Source organism: Cryptomeria japonica, chromosome 11, assembly GCF_030272615.1.
Source record: "Cryptomeria japonica chromosome 11, Sugi_1.0, whole genome shotgun sequence".
NCBI classification, from domain to species: Eukaryota; Viridiplantae; Streptophyta; class Pinopsida; order Cupressales; family Cupressaceae; genus Cryptomeria; species Cryptomeria japonica.
Genome location: NC_081415.1, coordinates 60,221,455 through 60,240,672, shown reverse-complemented (window position 1 = coordinate 60,240,672; position 19,218 = coordinate 60,221,455). Strand labels below are relative to the sequence as shown.

Genomic DNA, 19,218 nt, shown 5'->3' with positions numbered 1-19,218 from the left:
AAGTCATCCCTGTAGAGATCTGAGTTGACTGATATTCTGTGGTGGTGGCATTTCCATAATGGCTTGTACCTTTGCTGGATCAACTTCAATACCCTTAGCTGAGACTATGTAGCCTAGCAACTTGCCTGATGTAACCCCAAAGACACATTTCTTAAGGTTAAGCCTGACTTGGAATTTCTCCAATCGATCAAAGATTTTTGTTAGGATACCAAGATGTTCTGCTCTGGTGAAGGATTTAGCTAGTAAGTTATCCACATAGTCTTCCATAAATGTGTGCATCATGTCATGAAATATTGTGGTCATTGCTCTTTGATAAGTGGCCCCTGCATTCTTTAAGTCGAAAGGCATAACATTCCAACAGTACGTCCCCCAAGGACAGGTGAATGTTGTTTTATCTTGATCTTCAGGAGCTATCTTGATTTGGTTATAGCCTGAGAAACCATCCATTAGTGAGAGCATTGCATGGCCTACTATGAGATCTACAATTATGTCGATACTTGGCAGAGGAAAGTCATCTTTTGGACAAGCTTTGTTGACCTCTCTGAAGTCAGTGCATATTCTGATACTACCATCCGGTTTTGATACTGGAACGATATTGGATATCCACTCTGCATAGTCAATGGGTCGGATGAATCCGGCGTCTAATAATTTTTTTAGTTCAGGTTTGACCATGAGTGCCACCTGTGGATTCATTTTTCGTAGCTTTTGCTTGACTGGCTTAACTCCTGTAGAGATGGACAAGTGATGCATGATTAAGTGTGGATCTACTCCGGGCATATCAGCATATGACCAAGCAAAGTTGATTTGCTGTTCTTTAAAGAAGATGATGAATGCCGATCTTTCTTCCTCTGTCAGAGATTCTGCAAGATGTATATTTCTGGCTGCTTCTGTGGTACCAGTGTTGATTGATTGAGTAGGCTCAATCAAAATGGGCGATCGCTCATGAAAGTGCTCAGGAAGAGTGTCAAGTCTCCCATCGTTAGGTGCCTTAAAAAGGTTTTCACCCTCTGATGCGTCCTTTATTTTTACTTTTTTATGATCTAGAGCTGCCATTGACTGGTTTTCAGCATTAGATTCGTTATTTGATGCATTTTTGCGACTGAGAGACTTGGCACTCCCTGATTGATAGATATCATTATTTCGTTCACTGGTAGAGTCTGTTTCCGGATTTATGGTACATAGGTAATGGACAATAGATGCATCATCTGGGAAAATAGGTATATCATCTGTTTCAGGTTCGTCCCAGTCGATGAGGTCAAGAAAGACAAGTGGTAAGGAATAGTTGGGTGGATCAAGTTCGGCTACGTAAGTGTTAGAATAGAGTTTTCATCGTGCTGGGTTTTTGGTTTAAAGAAATTTAGGATTTCGTCGAGGTCCTCGATGGTATCATCTTCCACATAGACTTGTTCATAATGTTTCTGTTCACTTTCCGAAGCGTCATAGATATGTTGCGGTCCAAATTCAAGAGGTCTATCCTCTACGTTATGTTCTTCCTGAGAAAGGGATAAAGAATCAGTATCATCTAGGATATCAGTAGTAGCATTGGAGCAGGTACCCCATTCATATTCATTGGAATCTGTCTCATAGGCATCATCCCAGATTCTATCTGTGCTGTAAACAGGTGTGTTGTACGGTGAAAACAAATCTTTGATGATAGATACTATTTTGATGGTTTTTGTAGATTCTGTATCAGAGCCGTCCTCTACTTGCTGGATTTGTTCATAGACTGTGCTTCGTCGGGGAGGAATAACGGTATTTGAAGATGACCTGATTTGTTCTTGAGATATTGGTGTTTGAATATGAGCTACTGCTGCGGATAGGGCCTTTTTGTGACTTAGAAGTTTTTCTTGATGTAACTTCTGATCTTGACGTTCCTGTGCCTTGCGGATTGTTTCTGCTGATTCAAAAAGTGCTTCCTGCCAAGATTCTTCTTGGTACGGTGTCTTTACTTTCCATTGAGGTTTGATAGGTAGGTGAGGCGGCCGCTTCAATAGGAACGTGAGTTTAGAACCCAATCCTGCTTTGTTTCTGCTAGGTTGTGAAGGAAGATTTATAGGTTCAGTGACTCCTTTACGTTTTCCAATGGGTCCTTTACCGTCATATCCCATTTGCTTCATGATTAAGTAGCCTTTTCCATACATGTGTGTTGGTAGAACAATGTCCAGAGCAGCTGCTCTATGATTTTCTTCTTCATCTTTGTATAACCAGCTAAGAATGTCTTTGTCTTCTGATTCATGTGCTAGAGTACCCAATTGGATGAAGGTACCATCAAATTTAGTGATGGGTTGAGTAGCCAGTTGTGTTGATGTAGTAGGCAAATGATGCGATCTAGGTGAGGTTGGCAATTTTGCCAAACATAAAGGCTCCAAAGAGTATTCTCCCATGCCTTGGTCTTTGATTTGCATTTTCTGCTTGAAGTCTCCCCATAAGGAGTTGGATTTTGCTGTGTATGGATCTGATGTTGAAGATTGCTGCTTTTCTCTATTATGAGGAACCAAACTATCCTGGGCTGCCCCCATTGCATTACAATGTTGAAATGGATTATGATCAGCAGATACGGAGATTTCTTGTCCATCATAAGGAAACTTGACACACTAGTGATATGTAGAAGGGACTGCTTGCATTTCATGTATCCAGGGTCGTCCTAACAAAATATTGTAGGTTAGATCAATATCTAAGACTTGACAAATAGTATCCTTTTGTACTGGGCCTACTTGAATAGGTAATATTACTGTGCCTTTAGAGGACCTCTCTTCATCATCATATGCTTTTATGGTAATTTTCTTGCAAGGGTCAATAGATTCTTCTGAGAAGCCTAATGCACGAATAAGCTTTAAAGTACATATATTAAGACCGGCTCCTCCATCTATTAGGACTCTTTTGACTCGGTGTTTACAAACAATGACTTCAATATGGAGAGGAGTATTATGTGGATGGATTAAGGAAGCATTGTCGTTCTCGGAAAAGGTGAGGTTATGAGGTCCTGTTCTATGGGCGACCATGGCTTGAAATCTGTCTGTATCCAGATTTTGAGGTACATTTGTTTCCAATAATGCTTGCTCCAATATGTCTTTGTGCTTGGGTGATAGTTTCAATAATTCCAGGATGGATATCTGAGCTGGAGTCTTGTGTAGTTGGTTAACCAAGTCATATTGGATTTTTGGTGTGGTAGTTGCAGGTGCAGTATGTCCTTTCAAGACGTATTTCTGAGTGCGGGTTGTTACATTGATAGATTCATGATCACGCTGATCTCGGATGGTGATGACATTTACTTGATGATCTTCAGCTGATATATGGTTGATAGTGTTATTGTAGATGTGATTAATACGAGCTCCGCGTGTATCATCTGAAGTGGATGCTCCATCTTTGTTGTAATTTGGGATAGGATTTTTAAAGGCTCCGTGATCACCATTTGTTTTGAGACCATCGAACGTTAAGTCACCTCGATCAATCATGTCCTGTATTATATGTTTCAATCTTATGCATTCATTTGTTCTATGACCCTTGTTGCGATGGAAATCACAATAGTGTGAATCATTCCACCAAGGTGGTTTGATTGGGGGTTCATAATTGTTGAGTGGTGGTAAAGAAAGAACCTTGTTTGCCAAAAGTTCTCTGAATGCGGATTCTAGTGATTGTCCCAATGGTGTGAAGATACGCTTTTGGAAATTGTTCGTGTTGTTGCATGGATTGTTGTTAGGTCCTGGATTCATGTTTTTGCCTTGATTATCGTTGGTGTTGTTTCTGTTGAATTGTCCTTGATCAGTGTTTTGCGCATATGTGTTAGCACTGGGAATAGCATTTTTAGCATTTTTCGTGTTATGATGATTTCCAGATAATGCAAGCACTGGTTGTTTCGATTTAGGATCATGTGGTTCGTTGTTGCCTTCGTTTTTGTTTCGAGTCCAAAATCGAGATTTGTCAAAGTTGGTGTTGTTTTGGTTATTGTAGTTTGATGAATTTGTTCCTTCCTTGTAGAATTTGAGTGTTCCCTTTTTGACACATGCTTCCTCCACTTGAATGCCATTTTCAATTAATTTAACGAAAGATGGTATGCATTGAAGTTTTAGTCTGTAACTCATTTCGCCATTCAAGTTATCAATGAAGATTTCCATTTTCTCCTTTTCAGGAATATCTCGAGGATATCTGGAGACCATGCGTCTCCAGCGTTGCAGAAATGCCATAAATGTTTCATTGTTCTTTTGTTTGGTGTTGCAAACATCTAGCATGGTTATGGCATGTTGGATGTTGTAGGAATAGTGGGTTATGAATTTGTTAACCAATTCATCAAATGATCTAACAAGCGGCGAAATTTTGGATAACCATTCCATAGTTTTCCCTCCCAAGCTTCTGGGGAATAACCTCATCAAATAGGTGTCATCATGAGCAAATTCCAGGCTCAGTGTGCAAAATTCTTGAACATGATCTCTGGGATCACTTTTCCCATCATATTTATCAAATTTGGGAATGTCGGAGTTTGGAGGAAGAGGCACCATGTTCAAGCTTCTGTCAAATGGATAAGGACAGATTTCGTTTAAAGAGTACCGCACTGTTGTCCCTTGTTGCATATCCTATATTTGCCTTTGCAACATTTGCATTTGTTGAGTAAGAGCAATCAAGGGTGCATTGTCTTGCCGAGGAAAAAGTTCTTGCCTTGTATTGGTTCTCAGCTGAAAAGGAGTGGTAAATGGTATATGTTGCTCTGGTGTTTCTAGTTCAGGTATACGCATTTCTGGTATGCATTGTTCTGGAATGTGTTGTTCAAAGTTATGTTGTTCAGGTATGTGAGTTTCTTCTTCTCGGTTTTGTTCTTGAGATGCATATTGCTGAGATCTAGTTTGAAAAAGATTTGGGTCAAAATCTTCAGGAAGTTTAACGCCCTTGCTTGTGAGCATCAACAAATATTTTTCCTTGTCATTTTCCATGAGCTTTTCGATAAGTTTTTGGAAGGTGGGATTTACTTGACATTCCCTAAGAAGGGTTTCGGTAATTTCAGGTTCTTCTATGGGTGGAACTTTAAAAGGATTTGATAATCTGCGATTCATACTTGATTCAGCGTGTGCCTCGCTTTGTTTGTCTCGTTGAGAGCGAGTAACAGGCATTTTAATAGAAGCTTTCAGTGATGAAAGGTAAAAAAGCCTCCTCAATGTGTTGCGTGGGCGTTGGTGGTTCTGGTTGAGATGTGTTATATGTGATGCACTCGTCGGGCAAGAATGCTGGATTGATTTTTCCGCCACAGTTTATAGTTTGATTAAAAGCAGACTTTTGACAGTATGCTCTTGTCTTCAAGGGTTCCTTGTCAAATTCGCTAGATTTGTTTTGGATATAACGTTTGATGTGATGAAGGAATACCCGATGAGATTTGAAGAGTTGACGATTGATGTATAAAAACTTATTTCGCTTGATGAATTTGGAAAAACTAGGTTGTTGTTTCTTCAACGTGATGTTACGATAGAGGTTCTTTCTTCTCAGAATAAGGGGATTAGTCATGCAAGAGTGATCAATGATTTCCTTTGATTGGTTTTGGATTCAGTTGATTCTTGTTTTGGAAATTTCAAATCTTACTTTATCAGAGTGAAGGTTTAGCTGTCCCTTCACGATAAAGTGTGTCAAATGATATGGATAAAAGCTTCCTGATCTGGAAACTAGAATTGACAATTTGAGAATTTTAAACAAGTGTTTTGAGATAGAAATCCGTAAGATGGTAAAGGATTTTGATGACACCGATGATGAAAATTTTCCGGATTATGATAGGAGAGACATCCTCTATTGTTCGATTTGTTTCGGATTCGGACAACTTTGTTTGACACAAATTTAGCTTGAGAAAATTTTTTAATAGTTTGTTTTTGTCTCTCCGGTTTGATAAAAGATGATTTTTTGATGAAAAAAAGTCTTTAAAATGTTTTTGAAATTTTCAAAAAATTTCAGTTTTGGACTTCTCTGTTTTTCGGCCGTAGTCACGTACTAAAACAGAGTTTACATGTGCTACTGAGTTGATCTAATGCGCTAAAGGACTGACCACACGCGCTAATCTGCCCCAAGATACGCGCTAAAACTTGGATTTTGGAAAAATTTTGTTTAACAGGTGAAAAATATATGCGCTAGACTGGGCTTCAAATGCGCTAACTGTTGGAGTATATGGGCTACAATATGGTTTCTAGGCGCTAATCTGTTTCTTCCACGTGCTAAAGTAAGGACTGTTTGAAATTTGTTTGAAAAAGATACGCGCTACTCTGGGCCCGCCACGCGCTAACTCTTTGAGTGAATGCGCTAATGTATCTATTCTACGTGCTAGGTTGTTGCTGCCACGCGCTAAAAGTAGGACTGTTGAAAATGGATATTGAATTTTTTGAAAATGTTACGCGCTGCACTAGGCTTGTGAAGCGCTAACTGTTTTGTTTTATGCGCTAATACTTGGTTGTTACGCGCTAAGAGGTTGTTGCGAAACGTTAGACTGTGTTATGGATAAGCTAAAGGATTGTTACTGTTTTTGCCTGAGGATAAAACGTTGTTGTTTTGACTCCACGCGCTAATTTGAGGTTTGCATGCGCTAGCAAATGTCTTCGACGCGCTAAGATGTTGTTCTTATGCGCTAGACTGCCCTGATTTTTCGGTTTGGGTGTTTTCTTGAGATTTTTGATTTTTGTTGAGAATTTTTCAAGTGCGATGGATGATTTTCTGAAGTAATAAATACAAGCACTGCACAAAAAGGACAACCATTTCGCCTAATCTAACAAAAAGTGTATGTTCTGCGAGGATGTGTTCAAATCCCCAATGTTTTAATAGGTTTGGATACAAGTAATACACTTCAGAAAGACTCTTTATTCAAGGGTCATAAATAACATCATAGCTCACTAGTCTCGATACTCCGTCAGCTCAAACAACCGTGTCACCCCCTAGGGGGCGCCCGTTTTTTTGCCTTTTGCTAGAAGTTAACCCAAAGTGAATTGCTTCACAGTTGAGTAGTTATCTTAGGAGATATATGGTGAGTAATCTTGGGGGTGGATTCTTCCCCACCCTTGCACTATGATGTTACAAATGTTTGGTTACTGATTTGGTTCAAAGCTTCTAATTCTATGGTTCGTAATCAGGCTTTCCGTTCGGTCGTCAGTCATAAACTCCCTCAGGAGGCTTCCCAACCTTTAGAACAAAGGCTTTACGTATCTCGAGGATACTCGGGAAGGCTAATCACTGTGCGCAACCGTTGAAAAGGACTTTTGTCACTTTCCACATTTGATTATAGTGGGTTGGAATTCTTGGCGTCAAAGTCGTTCCCCACTTAGGTCGTTCCCTTCACACCGGCCATAAACGGCTTTAAGAGTTGATTGCAACTCCTTGGGAAGGCAGGCCTGCTAAAGGATGTATATACTTTGAAATAACTGAAAGCGGTAAGAGTGGTCTGGATTTTTGATCACCCAGTTAAGGGGAGAGAACATACCTTCCACTTTCGAGACAAAGCAAACAAAGATTCTTTTTAAGCCTCCAATTTAGTGATTTGCTAACCTATGTAGAGATGTTGCTCCACAAAAACATGATGTTCTTTTTAATCTTTAAAAGAAAGATTTTCTAATCTAGAAAAATGGAAATGGTCAACAAAGCAAATTTTTCGTTTTGGAGGTCAACAAAAGAAATCATTTTTTTTGTTTTTGTAACAATAAAATTCCTCGCTCTACCTGCAAGAAACCGTTAGAATCCTGCAACCAAAAAGATAAAATGTCAGGTGATTCGGGGGACTTCTACAAGTCTAAAATTTCAATTTGGTTACAACAATGTTTTTTTTTTTGTTTTTGATGTGCTACAGAACAAACTGTACGCGCTACAATATGATCCAGATGCGCTATACTTATGTTTCTCTGTGCTATTCTGTTACTGGGATGTGCTGCTCTTGGTGTTGGAAGCGCTACTCTGTGTTTTTCTTTTCCCGCGATCGATTCTGCAGGAAAATTTTAAATTTGATGCACTACTGTTTGGGTTTTAAGCGCTGGACGATGTAGTAGAGGCGCTAAAATGGGGATCGGATGTGCTAATCTGTTGGGTCGATGCGCTACTTTTTGTTATGCCTGCGTCGAGACCTATAGGAAAAATTGTTAAACAAAATCATGCGCTAAGAAAAGGTCTTCATGCGCTAAAACAAAGAGCCCACGCGCTTAACAGTAGGCTAGAAGCGCTAGACTGTTAAGCGGATGCGCCAATGTATGTTTTCGACGCGCTAATTCCTGTTTCCCGTGGACCTGCAAAAAAGATTAATTTCAAAAACCGATTTATTATTTGGAGTCTAGCCCCACGGTGGGCGCCAGAAATGTATGCGGGAAAAGTGGGCGAATAAAACTAAATATGTGAAAATATTTCAAAATACTAGTCCACACACACACACAGGACTTCTTGATGCAAGCTATGGAGTAACGTAGTGTTACTCAGCTTCCCAAGGAGGGTCCCATGGTTCTCTATCTCACAATGTCCCTCAAACCAACGTTTTTGCTCTCAGATCACTGAGCAAAATGGTTTAGGGATGGCAAATATGAGAACGAGAGATGCTTTTGATTGATTTTAGTATGAGATGTGTTGTATGCTATGTATGATGCTTAAAATACAATAAACTAACTATAATATGACAAGGTTAGTATGAATACTATCCTAGCATACTATATTTAGTCTATAATTGAACTAAAATGATAAAGAAAGTAATCTAAGCATGCATATTAGTCTAATTTATGATCTAAAAGAGGCTAAATGATGAGCATATATGAAATGAAAGCTTGAAAGAATTTGAGCATAAGTGTGATGCTTCAAATTTGAAAGATGATTGTTAATAATGGAGGAATGAGAGCTCTATTTATAACATAAACAGGGCAATGGATGGTCAAGATTGAAAGGTTTAATCAAGGGCCAAGTTTGAAAGTTGGGGATCCATGTGCACAATTTGCACCAATGAAATGATGACAAGTGTCAACATAGGATTGGGTTGAGAGAAGAGGTTGGAGGCATTAAAGGCCTGAGAAGACCTCATGGTTATCTAAAGGCTAAGGGTCAAGTCTAAATTAAGATTACCCACTGGATTAAGAGTTAATCCAAGGATAAACCTTTGTGCAAATGATTAAGAGATAATCATGGTCAAAGCATTAATGGCTTGATGAGACCCTTGGGTTGGATAGAGGTTGAGTCAAAACAAATGTTTTAACCATGTGGGAGGGTTTGAATTAACCATTAATGGTTATTGGAGACTTTGGGGATTAAGTGGTTGAAGATTGGAAGCCTTTAATGGTTTTCAAAGACTTTAAGGGTTTTAGTGGTTGAAGGTTGAAAACCTTCAATGGTTATCAAAGACTTTAAGGTTTTTGAGAAGTGACTTCCCTTTGCTTAGGGATGTGACAAAGTTTAGGGGAGGGTTAGGTTAATTAGAAGCGATTAGAAGATTCTAGAAGGGATTAGAAAGGGGTTTGGGATTTTGCAAGTGGATGGAGAGATAATAGGATTTAATTGAATTAAATGATTTTATTCAATTTGGTTGCAATTTGGAGAAATTAAATAAATTAGATTTATTCAATTTAGGATAACTATTTAATTAAATTTGAATTTAATTAAAAGTGGATAGGGGGAATTTTATTGAATAAAATGATTTATTCATTAAATGGGTATAGTGAATTTAATTGAAATAAATTGAGTAATTTATTTAATTAAATAGAGGAATGTGGATAATTTAATTAAATTGGATTTAATCAAATAGAGAAATGAACATAAAACATTCATTTAGGAATATGGTCATTTTTATACGTCTACAAGAAGTTCCAAGGCAATGATCTCATGTGCAACTTGTTGATTCACTAAATGAGCTATGAATTTGGTTGTTTCTATCAACATGTGCTTGTCATTGCATTTGTATGCCCTCTTAAGCTGCAAAATAATTCTTCGCAAAAGCAGATTGCCAACTTTAGGAAATTTTGTATTTACCACAGTAACCAACACAGCAAAAACATCTGTAAATCTAGGGGATTCCATTTGGAATTTCATACAAGACCTACAAAATAGACCCCTCCCATGGATGAGATTCTCTGCAAACAACTCTGGAATGATGTTCTTGATGTTAGATGCATTTACCTTGTTTACTAACCCATTGATACTCTTCTGAAAGGCATCCCATGTCATGCACTGGTATTCCACACTGCTCTTGTCTTCCACATCTTTTATCATTTGAGCCAGCTTAAATGGGGGAATGTAAACACCCCCACTTCTTCCAACACCCTTTTCAGCTCCTCTTATAGCACCTTCACCATTCCCATTCTGAGATGGAGCAGACACAACACCAGAATTTTTCACTTCCACTACCTCTTTGTCCCTTTTGTTTCTAGAATCCCATTTACCACTTAATTCATGCTTATTTCTGTACATAAACCCATCAGGAAGCATGAGTTTTTGCAAATAAGCTCACCCAAATATTTTACAGTTACTTTTCATCAAGATTCCTTCAAGAGCTGGCAGATCCTCCTTCCATAATTTAATTATGTTTTCTCAAAGGACAATCCTAAAAATCTATGCATTGCAAACAAATTTTTACACCTTTGTTGGTTGTGGTGGTGTCATAGAGAGTTTACATCAATAAATCAAGAACATCCCAATGCTTTTAATGCTGCAGTAGAAGTCTATCTCTTCTTCAATATCTCTAGTGAAACTCCCATGATCTTTTGTTGGAGTAGAATTTTTTATATTCTAGAAAGGGTCTTGTCCTTCGTTGATGGGATATTCATCTACCTCAAGAAATAATTATTCTTTTATCCCACAAGAAGTGGAACTAAATGAAGATCTAGCACAATGAAATGAATCCTCAAAAGGATTACTATAATTAGTTTTGGTAGATAATGATCTGGGTAAAATACTAATGTGGCTTTACGAAACATTATGTACTAGCTTAGCATACTCTAACAACTTTGGTGTGACATGCTACATCCAATTAAGTCAACATCGGTATCTCTATTGTGTTTATGGATTGGGATTCAATGTACTCTTTTTATACACAGATTTTACTTTCAACTGAGGAGGTTTGTATGTACTTACTTGTCTTTCGATTGTATCTCTATTTCAAGAATTTCTTCTATCAACAAATCATTTGTTTTAAGTTGTACAAGTGGAAGCTTGAACATGCCTTCAAGGCTAGCCTTGTTGATACGTTCAACACCATCTTGTGCAACAAACCTTTAGAACTCCACTATTTCATTGAAGAGTGAGTAGTAGGCACAATCTAGGACACTTACAGAGGTTTTGCAAGAGAGATAAATAGACCTAAATATTATGGCTTAATAATGATCAATAGGTAAACAGATAAGAAACTCTCAATATCAAAATGACCTTCTCAATTGTCTTTACTAGAAATGGATAGATCTGCTAATAATGGCTTTATGATTGTATGTCAACTTTAGAGTCAATCCAAGAAGAGCTAGGACTAATATGCGATATCTAGATTTATGATCTCTATAATATAACAATCCCATAATTATGTTTCCACGCATCTATACTACAACACAAACATCATGCTAGTGTTCAGCCATAGCAATTGATATCCTAATTATAGAATGTGAAATATGCACATAACTATGAATAAAGATTAAGAAAAACAAAGAAAGATGCTTATTGCGAACATAAATGACTAATGGACAAGAATTGAATTCATTGTAGATAGTTTTGAATATCAAATTCACTTATTTGTGTGCATTTAGTAACTCATGTACTTGTGGCCAACCATTTATCTCTTTCATAAATTAAACACTTATTAATAACATTAAATGGCTGAGTAATTATGTTTTAGTTGAAATTGAAAATAAAATATTTTATTTGAGGACATCTCACACTATTCCCTATCATATTTTAGACTCTCGATTTTGTTAGTAGTGGTTTGATGTCTTTGGAGCTGATCATTGCATTTCTTTAGTTACATTTGTCAGTGTGCTCCCAGCCTGTGCCAAAATGGGAGCTTTGGAACAGGGTATGGACATCCATCAAAGCATAAAAGATAGAGGAATTTTGTCAAATGTAGTTGCAACTACCCTGTTAGCATGTATGCAAAATATGGAAGCATAGACAAGGCACGTGAACTGTTTGATGGATTGCCTCAAAGAAATGTGGTTTCATGGAGTTCAATGATTGCTGGATATGCACAAAATGAATTTGTTGAGAAGGCTTTAGAAACTTTCAAGCAAATGCAATCGACAGGTGTAAAGCCAAATTCCATGACCATTGCTACTATCCTCCCTGCCTGTGCCAAAATGGGAGATTTGGAACAGGGTACGGACATTCATCAAAGCATAAAGGATAGAGGAATTTCATCAAATGTTGTAGTTGCAACTGCCCTGGTAGACATGTATGCAAAATATGGAAGCATAGACAAGGCATGTGAACTACTTGATAGAATGCCTGAAAGAAATGTTGTCTCGTGGACTGCAACGATTGTTGGATATGCACAAAATGGATTTGTTGAAAAGGCTTTAGACACTTTCAAGCAAATGAATTTGGAAGGCATAAAGCCAATTTCCACAACCTTTGCCAGCATCCTCCCTGCCTGTGCAAAAATTGGAGCTTTGGAACAAGGTATGGACATCCATCAAAGCTAACAGATAGAGGAATTTTGTTAGGTGTTGTACTTGCAAATGCCCTGCTTGACATGAATGCAAAATGTGGAAAGATGGACAAGGCTCGTGAATTGTTTGATACGATGCCATAAAGAGATGTGACCTCATGTGAACAATCAACATGCACGTATACGAGAGGAAGGGATTGCTGCTACAAAATTGAATGCTCACTCCTCAATCACAGTTCTATGGTTTTACGAGATTAAACTAGGGCAATTAACCACCACATGTATATTTTTTGCAACATGAAATTAAAAACTAGGGCAATTTGAATCTACCTCCTGTACGGGATTGCAAGCAATGCCACAAATGCCTTCAACGCAAGTTTGATGTTCTTGGGGGTTGAAGTCACCACGAACGCCTACGCGGGATTGCAATGCACAAATGAATTCCCCTCTTCTTCTTTTTTAAGTAATGGCCATTGTCGTCAGAATTGCAACGAACTCAAGCACTTTTTTGAAAAAAAGAAAATTCTCATTGCTAATGCCTTCTTCGTCGAAACTAAGTGGGAAATTACAGTCGAAATTACGATGAATGCGGGCATTGTTTCAAAAAAAAATCAAATTTGGCCACAATATATGAAAGATCCCTGATGGATCCCCTTGCTGATCTGTTGTAATTTTTAATATAATAAACTATATTTTTCTTGTGATTTTGCTGATGATCTTAAAGAATAGAGAGAAGTTGCAGAATGTTTGGTTTCTTTTTGTATTTTTTTGAATATATAAGAAAGTAATGAATAAAGAATAGAAAATAAGGAAGGAAGCTAAAACAAGTAAGAACATTCAATTAAATCAGAATTGATACAAATCGTACCAGGCAGATTTCTGATTTATAATATCCAGTTTATTTCCTACGCACTGGGGATGTTCTTACATCCAATAATGGCGCCAACTAAAGGGTAGATGATGAACACAAACCAAGAACACCAACTATGGCTGAATGAAATTCTTCACCACTTCCAGAGTAAAGTGTACCTGCTGTAATGGTGGCATCAAGCTGAAACAATCACGCCCCAGCTGGGAAATTCAACCACCCTATTGAAACCCTCACCAAGTAATCTGAATCTCCACAAGGAATAGCGCATACACTCTGACCAATAATGCCAATGCCAAAAGAATCCACTGCCAATCAATAGCTGAGAGCTACGTCCTAGCCAGTACCAATCATGGGGTTTGCATCCCAGATTGAAGAATTGCTCTACCAGAGCAAAATCACACCAAACAAGTTTTCAATATGCAAAAATAAATGAGAAATTAGGTTTCCTTCTCCTTATATCTCTTTCCTTCCAAATCGAACCCTAAATATATATGAAAAGTGCACTTTAATATAAAGTCATATTTCCCAATATTGGACGCCCAAGTATAGAGAAAACACCACTTTTTCAATATAAAATAACTCCAAGCGCCAAAAGGACCCTGACAAGTGAAAAAGATTTAGAAAAGTTCAAGACCTTCCCAACGAGCTATAACACATGGTTATACGAATCCAGATGAAGCCAAAAACCCCTTATTACTCCGAAATGGCTATAGACATAGCCTTATTTAAAATATTAAAACGCTAACTTAAGAAATATTTAAATATATTAAAAATATAATCCAAATAGCTACAGAAAGATTGAAACACACCAAAACACTAAAACTGAACCTGTCACCTGTCTGTGACTGATGTCGGAAATCATGGATCAATTGGCAGTCTCATCCCTAAAACCTAGAAACTACTAGAAACTAGGAAACACACCCGAATATCCTAAAACTGAAACCATTTGAAAGGTCATGAATAACCTCACGACTGGCAACTGTCACGACCTCCTAAAATTTAGGGATATCCCCTAAAATCTAGGAACTGGTCCAAACTGGCTCCAAACTGCCTGTAAAGCCAAAATCCAGTCACTATATGCACTGAATGAGTCCTAATCAACCTCTACTAGCCTACGAGACTCCAATGATAGGCCAACTCCTCCGTCTCTGATGTCCACTCTAGAAAGGGGACATGACAATATACTTTCTCCGTCGGAAACCTCAATTGGAAATCTAGTCCAAATGTATTAGTGTAATATTTTTTAAGAGATCTTTAAAATCTTACACTGTCAACAATTCATAAGCGGGACAATTCAAAATTGCAGAAAATATATTTTAAAAATTTTGTCTGACCTGAATAAACTTTGTGGGCACGCCAAGAAAACAAGGCTGGCTACTTGGAGAGCAAGCCAGATGAAACTATGAATACACACATTGTCGGAAGGCCCATATGATCACTTGGGTCCTGTCTTCTTCTTTGTGAGACTGGGCACACAGGAGAATTCTAGTTGAACAAATTTCGATCAAATTTTTTCTTCTTAAAAAGCTTTTAATTTGGGCAGTTGAATGCATTCTCAATGGGTTTTCAACGTGCATCTTTCTTAACAGCCCACCTTAACACCGTCCCATGAAAATTCTACATTCTTATAGTTACAACATTTGAACATATATTTGCATATATGTTTCCTGCTCTAAATTCTGAAATTTGTACAAGAACATTTGGATATATAGATTTGCATATATATTTCCTGCTCTGAATTCTATACTAGGACTGATATAATCTAAGATGTCCCTGCACATTTCGAACTTGCAGTTGATTGAGACACGCTTCATTGCACATTGTGGGAACACATTCTGGTTTAGTAGCTAAGTGGTGAATTGGCTTGGTGCACTCATAGTTGAGATTAGGTGGACAACTTTTATACAACTTCTAGTATCAGCTCACAAAAATTTGAAGATTATGTTGTCACGTCATTGTATCAACTTGTGATTTTACCTTGTTTGGTGGACTCCAGGAATAATTCGAACGCCGTTTCAAATTGTTGAGCCGCTTCAGGTTTTTAGTCATCTATGAACAAAATGGTAACAATCTTCATTAATGTTTCATGGATTTAGTGATTACTGCCAAATTCTGGTCTGTTGTGTATGCTTTGCTGCTTGTTAACAATGTACTAGGTTTAGCTGTACTAGGAACTTCTTCAAAGACTTGACATCTTTAGTCAATCCTTTTCAGGAAAGATGTGTGCGTTTCCCATTTTGTTTCTCTGCTAGAAGATTTGAAATGATTCTATTGAACAAACAGGGCCTGAAAGCTAGATGGAGTATTTTTAACAATTTATTGCTGTGGTTCAGTTTAGAGTTGGATGCTGCATAGTTTCAAAGTTCAAACATTTTTTTTCTTAAATTCAGAGCTTTGGTGAACCTAAACCCACATAACTGTTGAAAAACATGGTGACTATGTTTAATACTCACCAGCATGTCATTGTTGTGGATCTTAACAGGGAAATCCACATTGACAGATTCTTTAGTAGCAGCAGCTGGAATTATAGCTCAAGAAGTTGCAGGAGATGTTAGGATGACTGATACTCGTGCAGATGAAGCTGAACGTGGCATCACTATCAAGTATCAAGTCAACTGGGATCTCCTTATACTATAAGATGACAGAGGAGTCTCTGAGCAGCTTTAAGGGAGAGAGAATAGGTAATGAGTATTTAATAAATCTCATTGATTCTCCAGGTCACATTGAGTTCTCATCAGAAGTTACAGCAGCTCTCCGAATCACAGATGGTTCATTGGTTGTGGTAGATTGTGTTGAGGGGGTCTGTGTTCAGACAGAAACTGTTCTTCGACAAGCTCTGGCAGAAAGGATTAAGCCCATCCTTTCTGTAAACAAGATTGATAGGTGCTTCCTTGAGCTTCAGGTTGATGGAGAGGAGGCCTATCAGACTATATCAAGGATCATTGAAAGTGCAAATATGATTATGGCTACTTACGAGGACGCTCTTCTTGGTGATGTTCAAGTTTATCCAGAGAAACGTACTGTAGCATTCTCAGCTGGTTTGCATGGATGGGCTTTTACAATGACAAATTTTGCAAAAATGTATACTAAGAAGTTTGGGGTCGATGAACTGAAGATGATGGAGAGGCTGTGGGGTGAGAATTACTTTGACACAGCCACAAGAAGATGGACTAGCACAAATACCGGCTCACGAACCTGCAAGAGAGGCTTTGTTTAGTTTATATATGAGACAATAAGGCAGATTATCGATGGGTGTATGACAATGAGAAGGATAAGCTATGGCCTATGTTGCAGAACCTTGGGATTGCAATGAAGAATGAAGAGAGGGACTTAGTTGGGAAGGCCCTCATGAAGCGTGTTATACAAAGCTTACTGCCTGCAAGTAATGCCCTTCTTGAAATGATGATTTTCCATCTGCCATCCCCTTCTATGGCCCAGAGATACCGTGTGGGGAATTTGTATGAAGGGCTGCTGGATGATGTCTATGCCAAGGCAATCAGGGACTGTGACCCTGATGGACCCTTGATGTTGTATATTTCCAAGATGATTCCAGCCTCTGACAAAGGGAGGTTCTTTGCCTTTGGCCGGGTCTTTTCAGGGACACTTGCAAAGGGTATGAAGGTTAGGATCCTGGGTCCCAACTATGTGCCTGGAGAGAAGAAGGATCTATACGTAAAGAGTGTTCAAAGGACTGTCATATGGATGGGAAAGAAGCAGGAGACAGTAGATGATGTGCCATGTGGAAACACTGTGGCCATGGTAGGGTTGGACCAGTGTATAACAAAGAATGCTACTCTGACAAATGAGAAAGAGATGGATGCCCACCCTATCAAAGCAATGAAGTTCTCTGTTTCTCCTGTTTATCGTGTTGCAGTGCAGTGTAAGATACCTTCTGATCTTCCAAAGCTTGTTGAAGGCTTGAAACGCCTGGCCAAGTCAGACCCTATGGTTGTATGCACCATTGAAGAATCAGGGGAGCACATCATTGCAGGCGCAGGGGAGTTTCACGTTGAGATATGCCTCAAGGACTTGCAGGAGGATTTTATGGAGGGAGCTGAAATAGTTGTGTCTGATCCCATTGTTTCCTTCCGAGAAACCGTTCTAGAGAAATCACACCATGTTGTGATGAGCAAGTCTCCCAATAAGCACAACAGGCTTTACTTTGAAGCAAGGCCTATGGAAGAATGTCTTGTAGAGGCAATTGATGAGGGCCGAATTGGCCCAAGGGATGATCCTAAAGTCAGGGGAAAAGTGCTCAGTGAAGAATTTGGATGGGATAAGGATCTAGCAAAGAAGATCTGGTGCTTTGGGCCTGAGACAATTGGGCCGAACATGGTAGTTGATATGTGCAAGGGAGTTTAGTACCTGAATGAAATCAAGGACTCTGTTGTTGCTGCGTTCCAATGGGCATCCAAAGAAGGGGCCCTTGCAGAGGAGAACATGAGGGGTATCTGCTTTGAAATTTGTGACATGGTTTTACATGCTGATGCCATCCACAGAGGAGGTGGTTAGCTTATCCCAACTACAAGAAGGGTCATCTTACTGCTAAGCCCAGGCTTCTTGAACCGGTTTACCTGGTCGAAATTCAGGCCCCTGAGCAAGCTCTAGGCGGCATTTACAATGTTTTGAACCAGAAAAGAGGCCCTGCCATTGAATCTTTTAAGTTTGCAGATACCCTTAGACTTGCCACAGGTGACCAGGCTTTTCCTCAGTGTGTATTTCACCTCTAGGATATGATGAGTACTGATCCCATGGATCCTTCTTCACAGGCAGGAAGACTTGTCATTGGTATCCGCAAGAGGAAGGGGCTCAAGGATCAGATCACTCCCCTCTCTGATTATGAGGATAGGCTCTAAAGGTATGTGCAATTGACTTTCTTACATCACCATGCACCATCAAACTATTTTTCAAATCTTAACAACCACGAACAACAAGGTCATATCATATGGGCTTTTGCTGGATTTGGCTCTAGTGCAATCAGAATTTGTTATGGTACTTTTGATCCATGCTTTCTATACAAGTTCTGATCTACCACATTATAAGGTGGTAACCTACCACATTATAGGGTGGTAACCTACTACATTTCCTCTGGTGGCAAGGGAGGTGGCATGGACTAATATTGTTCAACTAATGGGGCAGTTTAGTGAGCGTCTCCAGTGCCCAGATTTGGAAAATGAACTGGTAGAAGAAATATATGATGTCGGTAAGAACCTAGATTCTGATACTGGAGACTCCTGCTGATTATGAATCTTGGGAAATTTGTGGATAGTGATATGCTGCTTGGAATGATGGAGATTGTCTTGAGTTTGCCAGCACAATGAACTTTCTCAATTAGCTAGTTTGGTTAATTATTATGGTAATGGAATAAGCAACTCAATCACCTAATGCCATAGACAAGTACAACTGGTTAGGGGTTGGTGAAGCGGAGTTCAACTAAGTATGACAACTGTTAGAGAATGATGATGTATTTTGTTGTGCAATAAGGGCAATTATGGAAATACTTGATCCAGTGTCCAAAAATGTAAGTTGATCTATTTAGATCACTTGGCATGTACATTTAATTATGTTCAAGGTGGAAATCCTGGGTGAACCCATCTTCAAATACTAATTTAGGTTGGTTAATTTATATCACTTTGTAATGTATTCTCATTCTGCAATAGAATAAAGATAAAAATATTTGATGTCCACGTGTTCAAATAATAATTATATTGAGAGGTGTAATGTAGGATGTTAATAAGGGAGAAATATCTGTGATCAAAAAATATTTAGAATCTATATTTAT

General features: G+C 38.5%; 1 pseudogene; it reads left to right on the top strand.

The window, feature by feature from the left end:
* Nucleotides 1–15,893: 15,893 nt before the first annotated feature.
* On the top strand, nucleotides 15,894–18,915 carry LOC131859857 (elongation factor 2-like; annotated as a pseudogene).
* Nucleotides 18,916–19,218: the final 303 nt, after the last annotated feature.